Source organism: Brassica napus, chromosome A4 (genome assembly GCF_020379485.1).
Source record: "Brassica napus cultivar Da-Ae chromosome A4, Da-Ae, whole genome shotgun sequence".
NCBI classification, from domain to species: domain Eukaryota; kingdom Viridiplantae; phylum Streptophyta; class Magnoliopsida; order Brassicales; family Brassicaceae; genus Brassica; species Brassica napus.
In genome coordinates, this window is record NC_063437.1 from 7,521,327 (window position 1) to 7,530,184 (window position 8,858).

Sequence of the window (8,858 nt, forward strand, 5' to 3'; positions counted from 1 at the left end):
GTCTTAGGGTTTTTAGAACTAGGAATCTCGCCGACAGCTCTCGTAACCCATGCACTTACCTTGTTGTAAACGCTCATACGCAGATTCAGAATAAGAACTATCTTGCTCTCTTTTTCGATTTTTTATTTTATTATTGTTCTCGGTTCATGTTCTGATTGCTTGGCGTGTGGTATTAGCAGATATCCGGGACCTCTGGGAAACTAGGGTTCTCCTACTTTCCTAATTTAAACGGAAATTGATAGTGCGAATTTCGGTTCCCACAAGCCCTCAAGGACATCAGCAAGAACCAAAAGAAGAGCACATCCACACGTGCACCTGTAGTTGAGCCATCCTTATTCATCAGCAAGAAATCCAAAGGTAAATCTGAAACCCATGTTGAGGAGTTGAAAATTTTTTCAGATTCTTTACCTACTTTTGTTGAATATGATGAAGAACCAATTGAAAGCTTGATTATTTGTGAGAAAAACTGTGATCTTCTTTCTCTTGAATCTGATTTTATGAATGATGATGAACAGGCTATTGTAGAACTAATCGTTTTGCAACCGGAGCATCCGAGTAATCTTGTTTTGTTTCCACAGATTTTTGAGGAAGAGCCACTGGACTATCCACATCAAAGACCACGACTTGACACTAGAAAACCCTTGGATGATGATCCAGATCCTATCTTTGATGAGGAGGAAAAACCTGGTCCAGTCTTTGATGAGGAAGCAACAAGCATCATCTCCATCATCATGAAGAGCTATCTTTGCTTTGATCCTGACACAACTCCTGCCCCTTTGTCTTCTGAACTTCAAGAGCACTTTTCTGTTTTGAGTGTTGATATCACTCAAATTACCCTAATAAGTGATCTTCCTCTCTCAAATAAGATGTTCGATTGTAGTACTTAGGGATCGAATCCACAGAGAGCAGGGACACACAATAGACTATAGAAATCAAGGTTAAGCTAGGTAATCAATATTAAAACAGTAAATAAAGCAATGTGAACAAGGCAGTTGTTCGATTGATTGAGGTTGTAAACAGTAAGGAGAAATAGCTAGACCTAGGGATTTATCAATCAAGAGATTCAAAACTACAATTCAAGGATGCTAATAGCTTATAGATTCATTCTAGAACTCGATTTTAATAATTAAGTAATCCATCTCTCAATGCAATTACTAATCAGATGTCTAAGTCTCTGTTCCAGCTTTCGCATGCGAACAAGAAGTGAGTGTCGATCGATGCTATGGTCTGAGCATCGATCGATACTTCCTCAGACAAGCGTTAGCGACCTAATCGATTATGTTCAACTAGACTCTTAGACCAAATTCTCATATGCGCCTAAGTATCTAATCCAGCAGGATTCGGGTTCGTTAATTGACTGCACTTTAGTGCATCTCAATTGTCCTATGATTCTAGGTTCAAACAATCAGTCACACTTTCATATGAATAAAACTATTCCAGATCCTAGTATTACAAATCACCCTGGTGTAGAAGTTCTATAGATAACCTAGCAATCCTAATTGATTATCAGTTTGACATTAAGCTCATGAAATCCCTAAACCTAACAAGATGAATTACTCATATATGATAGAAGAAACACAAATCATAGTCTGAATAATATAATAGAATAGAAAGCAATAATAAAATCAATGGAGTTCCAATCAATCTCTGAAGGAGAATTGATTTTATCTCCAACCCTAAAACAAGAATAATGGAGTCAAGAAAAGTGTAAAGAAAGCGTAGCCGTCAACAATGGCTTAGAAATGACATAAATAGGGTTTCTGGTCGTTCAAGGACATTACGGTAATTTGTGGTTATTTTTGAGCTTCACGCAGTCATAAAATATACAAGGCCCACGATCTGAGATCTCCATCGATCGACGTGCAGAGTGCTGCATCGATCGACGTGGCTTCCTCGTCTCGGCAGCTTCCTCTTGCGAGTCAGACTGACCACTCTTCAGTAAAACGGGCATAACGTCTGGTACAGGATGCTGATTGACCTGAGACCGGTGGCATTGGAAAGCTAACTCAAAGCTCTATTTTGTGTCAAAATATGGGCTCAATCTAACGGTCGGAAGGTCTCCATTCATAGAAAAACATCTGATGCGTCTGTGCAACTCTGCACCTCCAAAGGCTCCAAAAGACTCCAAAATCACCATATTTCTCCTAAACGTCCCTGAACCTGTAAATACTCTAAATAGACTCCAAAACATAATAATTGTATCTTAAAACACTTTAAAACACTTATAGACTATGATTAAAAATGGGTAAAATATATGGTCTATCAACTCCCCCAGACTTACCCTTTTGCTTGTCCTCAAGTGAAACCAACATGCAGTCTCTCTGAAAGTGGTTTGAAAATGGCAGGAACTCACATGATTTAAAACTTAGAATCATCACATCTACAATATTGCAACCCACATCTAAGAAGTCCTAATCACAAAAGCACATTATAACATATCCTAGCTTAGCAGCAAATTCATCTAGCCAACAACTTTGCAATCTTGTATGTTATCCCCTCTACTGATTTCATTTGTGCATAAAAATAAAGGTGTAGGCTTTATCTTGGGAGTATCGATGAAAGAACACATGAATTCAACTCAAGAAAGTTTCTGAATACACATGTAGTCTTTTCTGATCCCTTTCTTCCCTTTACTCTCTTCTCTGAATCTCTTATTAGTTTCAAATCCAATGAACATTGATGCCACTCAGGCTAATCTTTGTACATGTCATTGACATGATGATTTTTTTTTCTTTTTCTTTTTGACAATGTGTAGCGAATAATGGGATCACTGGAGACACTCCTACCGCCTCGTTTCCACAATGTGTGATCATTCCCTTCAGACTTAGAATAATGGGGTCATAGAAGACACTCCTACCCCTCTGCCTTTTCCAGGAAATCATTTCAATCTTTTCTTTATACTTTGATCTTTGAGATGCCAAAGAGAGAGAAAGAAGGGAACCAAAAGTGTACAGACTTTTACCTTCCAGACTTGCAGGAGGATTCCGATCCTTTGTATACCAAGCCCCAAGACAAGCAAAAGATGTCAGGTTAGGTTGGAAATCAGCTTTGGTTCTACCAGACAATCATAAAAAGTGTTGTCATAGCTGACAGGTTGGTCCACTTTAGTATCTTTAGTACTATTTGCAATCAGTAAGTCTAGAATGGTGCTAAAGAGTGGTTAGATAACAAGGATAAATCGAATTAGATCATCATCCCCTTCTTGACTCAATAAAACAAATTTTGAAAATGTTTTAAATAAGATTCATAAAGGTAGATAAACGTTAGTAATCCCCCAGACTTAAATTACACTGTCCCCGGTGTAACATAGTCGGTGGTAAGGTGAAAATCAAAAAGCAGAAGTACAAAATTTAACAAGTAAGAACGATATACCTGACCAGATTAAGTGTCGATCGATGGAAAAGAGTTACCATCGGTCGCCGCAGGTGATGTACTGTCGATCGATATCAACATGCTCTAATCGGTCGATATTCAAAGCAATCGTCTATTCGGGTCCCTATTCTAAATATCTAACTCAAACATAATATTAGTAGAACCTCCCCCAGATTTAAACAACACTATGAATAGTGTTATACAGTCTAAGATTGGTGGGAAAATAAACCATAAGGACGATATTTAACAAGGCTCGCGGGTATACCTGCCATTGATTTGAGTATTGATCAACACAATTAAGTGGCGATCAATACTTGTGATGCTCTGTCGATCGACACTGATCAAGTGTCGGCTGATGCTGATGCAGAACTCGTCGATTCTTGTGCGAACTCATCTTCTTGAGATCTTTTCCTAAAACCTTACATAGATAAAATACTAAAAGTCAGTAATATATAACTAATAAAACCAATTTGCTAACTATTTTTTTTTTCTGATGAACAGTGATCCTGCTACAGTAATCCTGCTACAATATCGCTCGATGCTACAGTGCCTCTGCTACAGTGTCGTCGTTACTGTTCATTTTTTTTTTAACCTGAAATCCTTAGAAAACAAGAAAAATCAGTAATAAATGAAAATTAAACCATATTTAAAACAAACCTAACAGTAGGTTGCCTCCCACTCAGCGCTTATTTTAAGTCATTAGCTTGACTTCGGGAGATCTGATTTACTCTGGATTAGCATGTGAACTTGCTCTAAAACAAGTCTCAGTGTCCATCTTCCTCATTTTGTTTATGCAGTTGATGAAAGTTCGTGCTGAAAGTTCCCCTTTATCTTTCATCTCTGAATCACATAACACTCTAACCTTGGTAAAAGGTTCATGACCTCCTCTGGAGTGCACTCTACACTCAAGACTTCCCTCCTGAAATTGTGAAGGGACTAGTGACAGGAAATCAGCAGCTATATTCTTTTTCCTCTTCTTCTTCTTCCTCTGCCTGGTCCTTCCCCCAGACTTAGACTTTTCTGTCACGGCCTGTTCTGATATATGGAGGGTGTCGACCGATGCTGGAAGTTTTGTGTCGATCGACTCTGAAGGCTGCATGTCGACCGATGCCGAAGGTTGATTATCGATCGATGCTGATTTTGGTTTTGCTGGCTCGAGAGTTGAATCAGCTGTGTGTGCTTCATCGTCAGACAGCTCTATGCAAGAGATAAAGTCCTTGCTTCTGGTCTTGTCCACATGATCGTAGTAGACTCCTTCATCAATGTTAGTCAAGCACATCATATTCTTCTTTAGATCACAAACTGCTCCCACTGTAGCCATGAAGGCCCTTCCAAAAAGAAGAGAAGATGGCTTGCCTGATTTAATCTCCAAAACATGAAAGTCCACAGGAGTAGTGCAGTCTCCTATCTCCACCTTAACATTCCTGATCATGCCTGCTGAGTTTGCATTGGAGTTATCTACGAAAGTAAAACTATCTTGAGAAGGTTCCATCTTTAGACCTAATAGGTCAGCAGTGTCTATGGACATGATACTAACGGCAGATCTAGTATCGCAGAGGGCGTTTGGCAAATCATGGTTTTGTATAGAGCATGGAATCAGGAACTTTCCAGGATCTTGTTCCTTCTTCAGAGTCCTCTTAGGCTTACGACAGACCTTGTTGAATAGTTGCTCAATGTCCTCATATGTCTCTCTGCTCTCTCTGAAGAAATTACCAAGTCTATACTTATAGTATGCATCTACGAAAGACATATCCTTAGGAACCCTCTTCACCCTCTTGTGAAATCCATCAAGTTCCACTTTGTTAACTTCTCTCCTGAGGTGTTTGGGAATAAAGGGTTTCCTAGATTTGACTCTCTTCTCACGTTGAACTCCTTCTTTGGTTGCCTGCACTTCCATCACATGTTCATATCCATTCCTTTGGTGTTGATCAATCTCAACGAGAGAGGTTTCAGCTAATGTTGAGTGTTCTTTCTTTGTTGCGTCTTCAGTTTGCTGACTGATCTGCTCTGTTGTCCCTAAGCAAACTGATGTCTGAGATGAATTTTGAGTGGCATTCAAGCGGTGTGCAACAAGATTTGGCAAGCGTACTCGGTATGGCGTGGATGGAAATCGATCGATTCTATGCTGCTCTTGTCGATCGATGCTCCCATGTTCCTGTCGGTCGATTCTCTCGTGATGTTGTCGATCGATTCTTTCAGCTTGTTGTCGATCAACGTCATTTGGTTGGATGCGAACTAGGGTGGGAGGATGTGGGTGTCGAGCGGCGAAGTCGGAGTGGCTCTGAATTCGGACAGTCTTGTCTAATCCAAAAAGTGGTGTCGATTGATGCTTGTCTAATGGTGTCAGTCGACGCTCAGGCGATGATGTCGAGCGATGTTTAGATGTTGGTGTCGGTCGACACCAGTACGAACTTTCCACAGACTTAGAACTTTCGACTAGAAAAGCATCTTCTTCCCGCTTTTCCTGTTCAAGTATTTCTCCCAATTCATTATCTAAGATGGAATCTCTCTGGTGTCCTTCAATGGCTTGATCAACAGTGTTTTTGGACACGGGATGAACAGTAACTTGGTGAACAGTATCACGATGAACTGTACCGTAGTGAATAGTAACTGTGTGAATAGTGTCGCGATGAACAGTACCACGATGAACAGTAACTGAGTGAACAGTGTCGATCGACGCGGGATGAACAATATCGATCGATGTTGGGTGAACAGTGTCGATCAATGTTGGATGAACAGTATCGATTGATGTCGGGTGAATAGTACCCGGATGAACAGTAACCGGATGAACAGTACTTCGATGAACAGTACTTTTCTTTTGAAAAAATGCTTCTTGCTTCTTTACAGAGTCTTTAGTCTGAGAAGCTTGGGTGTATAGCATCTTGACATGGGTATCTAAGGTTTCTAATCTTCCATTCACTTCTTTGTAGAGAAAATCCAAATGCAGATTCAAATCCTCAGTCATCTCCTGCTGTTCTTTCAAGAGCTTCTCTAGCATAAATTTCATCTCCTCTATATCACGCTGATCTTCATCCTGGCATATAGCTTGCTCCACCAGTGAGACTTCATGTATGGAACCAATCTCAGCCTCAAAGATCTTGTTGTCATCCTTCACAGTTGAATTTATCCTGTGCATATCCAGATTTTTGGCACTGTTGTTAGACACCAAATTCTCAATCAGTCTCTTAGCTTCCTCTGGGGTTCTTGTCTCAAAGTTTCCTTTGCTTGCAGTATCCAGCATCATATGATATCGTACATCAATACCCTTGACGAACCTCTTCAACAGCTGAATCTCTGTAAAACCATGATGTGGACAGTCTCTTTGGTATCTCCTAAACCTCTCACAAGAGCTTCTGAAAGCTTCTGTAGGTTCCTGAGAGAATGTCCAAATTTTATCCCTTATCTCATCAGCCCTTCCTTCGTTAAAGAATTCAGTCAGAAACGCCGTCCTGACATCACTCCAGGTAGTGAGAGACCCTGGTGGTAAGTGCCTCAGCCAAATTTTTGCTTTCCCAGAGAGAGAATACTTGAACACCTTGCAGATGATAAAGTCTGTGGCTGCTTCATTCTCATGTATTCCAGACACATAATCCTCTAGTGTCTCAATATGGTCGAAGGGGTTTTCTTGAGGAAAACCATGAAAAGGGTGCTGAGCCACATGAGAAAAGTATATGGCTTTCATATCAACACCTTGTATTACTGGAGGTTGAATTGCAGACCTATTGCTATAGATTTGACTAGGTCTGATCAATTCTGCCATCGTTCTCGGTTGAAGAACTTTAGCGTCCTCAGTAGCAGTAGATGGTTCGAGGATTACAGCTCCCTGTGCATCTACTTTTTGACTTGCTGCATTACACAGATGACCCTCGTGGTCATGCAGGTCTCCGTTCTCATCTCGTAGAAGGATTATATTCGCAACCATGTCTCGCAGCTCAGTATCAATTGATGTTTGAGGTAAAGCATCGATCGATGTCGGGTGGAAAATGTCGGTCGACAGAAGAGTTGCTTCGGTCGATGGGGGTGGGCGAGTATCGGCCGATGAAGACGGTGTCTCGGTCGACTGTGGTTGGCGAGTGTCGATCGACGAACTAGTGTTATTGTCGATCGATGGGGAACGTCTTTCTTTGCGGATTGAACGCTCCAATCTTGTAGGATCTGAGACGTAAAGTAATTCCTCTTTGCTGCTTCTGGTACTGATAGGCATGTACCTGAAAGACAAGAAAAAAAAAATTTTGTAAGTAACTATAACAGTAAATAAAACCTAAACTAAACCTATTAATCAATTCTAATGGCGAATCCTTGCTCCCCGGCAATGGCGCCAAATTTGATATCACTCAAATTACCCTAATAAGTGATCTTACTCTCTCAAATAAGAGGTTCGATTGTAGTACTTAGGGATCGAATCCATAGAGAGCAGGAGCACACAATAGACTATAGAAATCAATGTTAAGCTAGGTAATCAATATTAAAACAGTAAATAAAGCAATGTGAACAAGGCAGTTGTTCGATTGATTGAGGTTGTAAACAGTAAGGAGAAATAGCTAGACTTAGGGATTTATCAATCAAGAGATTCAAAACTACAGTTCAAGGATGCTAATAGCTTATAGATTCATTCTAGAACTCGATTTTAATAAGTAAGTAATCCATCTCTCAATGCAATTACTAATCAGATGTCTAAGTCTCTGTTCCAGCTTTCGCATGCGAACAAGAAGTGAGTGTCGATTGATGCTATGGTCTGAGCATCGATCGATACTTCCTCAGACAAGCGTTAACGACCTAATCGATTATGTTTAACTAGACTCTTAGACCAAATTCTCATATGCGCCTAAGTATCTAATCCAGCAAGATTTGGGTTCCGTTAATTGACTGCACTTTAGTGCATCTCAATTGTCCTATGATTCTAGGTTCAAACAATCAGTCACACTTTCATAAGAATAAAACTATTCCACATCCTAGTATTACAAATCACCCTGGTGTAGAAGTTCTATAGATAACCTAGCAATCCTAATTGATTATCAGTTTGACATTAAACTCATGAAATCCCTAAACCTAACAAGATGAATTACTCAGACATGATAGAAGAAACACAAATCATAGTCTGAATAATATAATAGAATAGAAAGCAATAATAAAATCAATGGAGTTCCAATCAATCTATGAAGGAGAATTTATCTTCTCTCCAACCCTAAAACAAGAATAATGGAGTCAAGAAAAATGTAAAGAAAGCGTAGCCGTCAACAATGGCTTAGAAATGACATAAATAGGGTTTATGGTTGTCCAAAGGCATTCTGGTAATTTGTGGTTACTTCTGGGCTTCACGCAGTAAAAAAATATACAAGGCCCACGATATGGGATCTCCATCGATCGACGTGCAGAGTGCTGCATCGATCGACGTGACTTTCTCTTCTCGGCAGCTTTCTCTCGAGAGGCAGACTGACCATTCTTTAGTAAAACGGGCATAACGTTTTCTACAGGATGCTGATTGA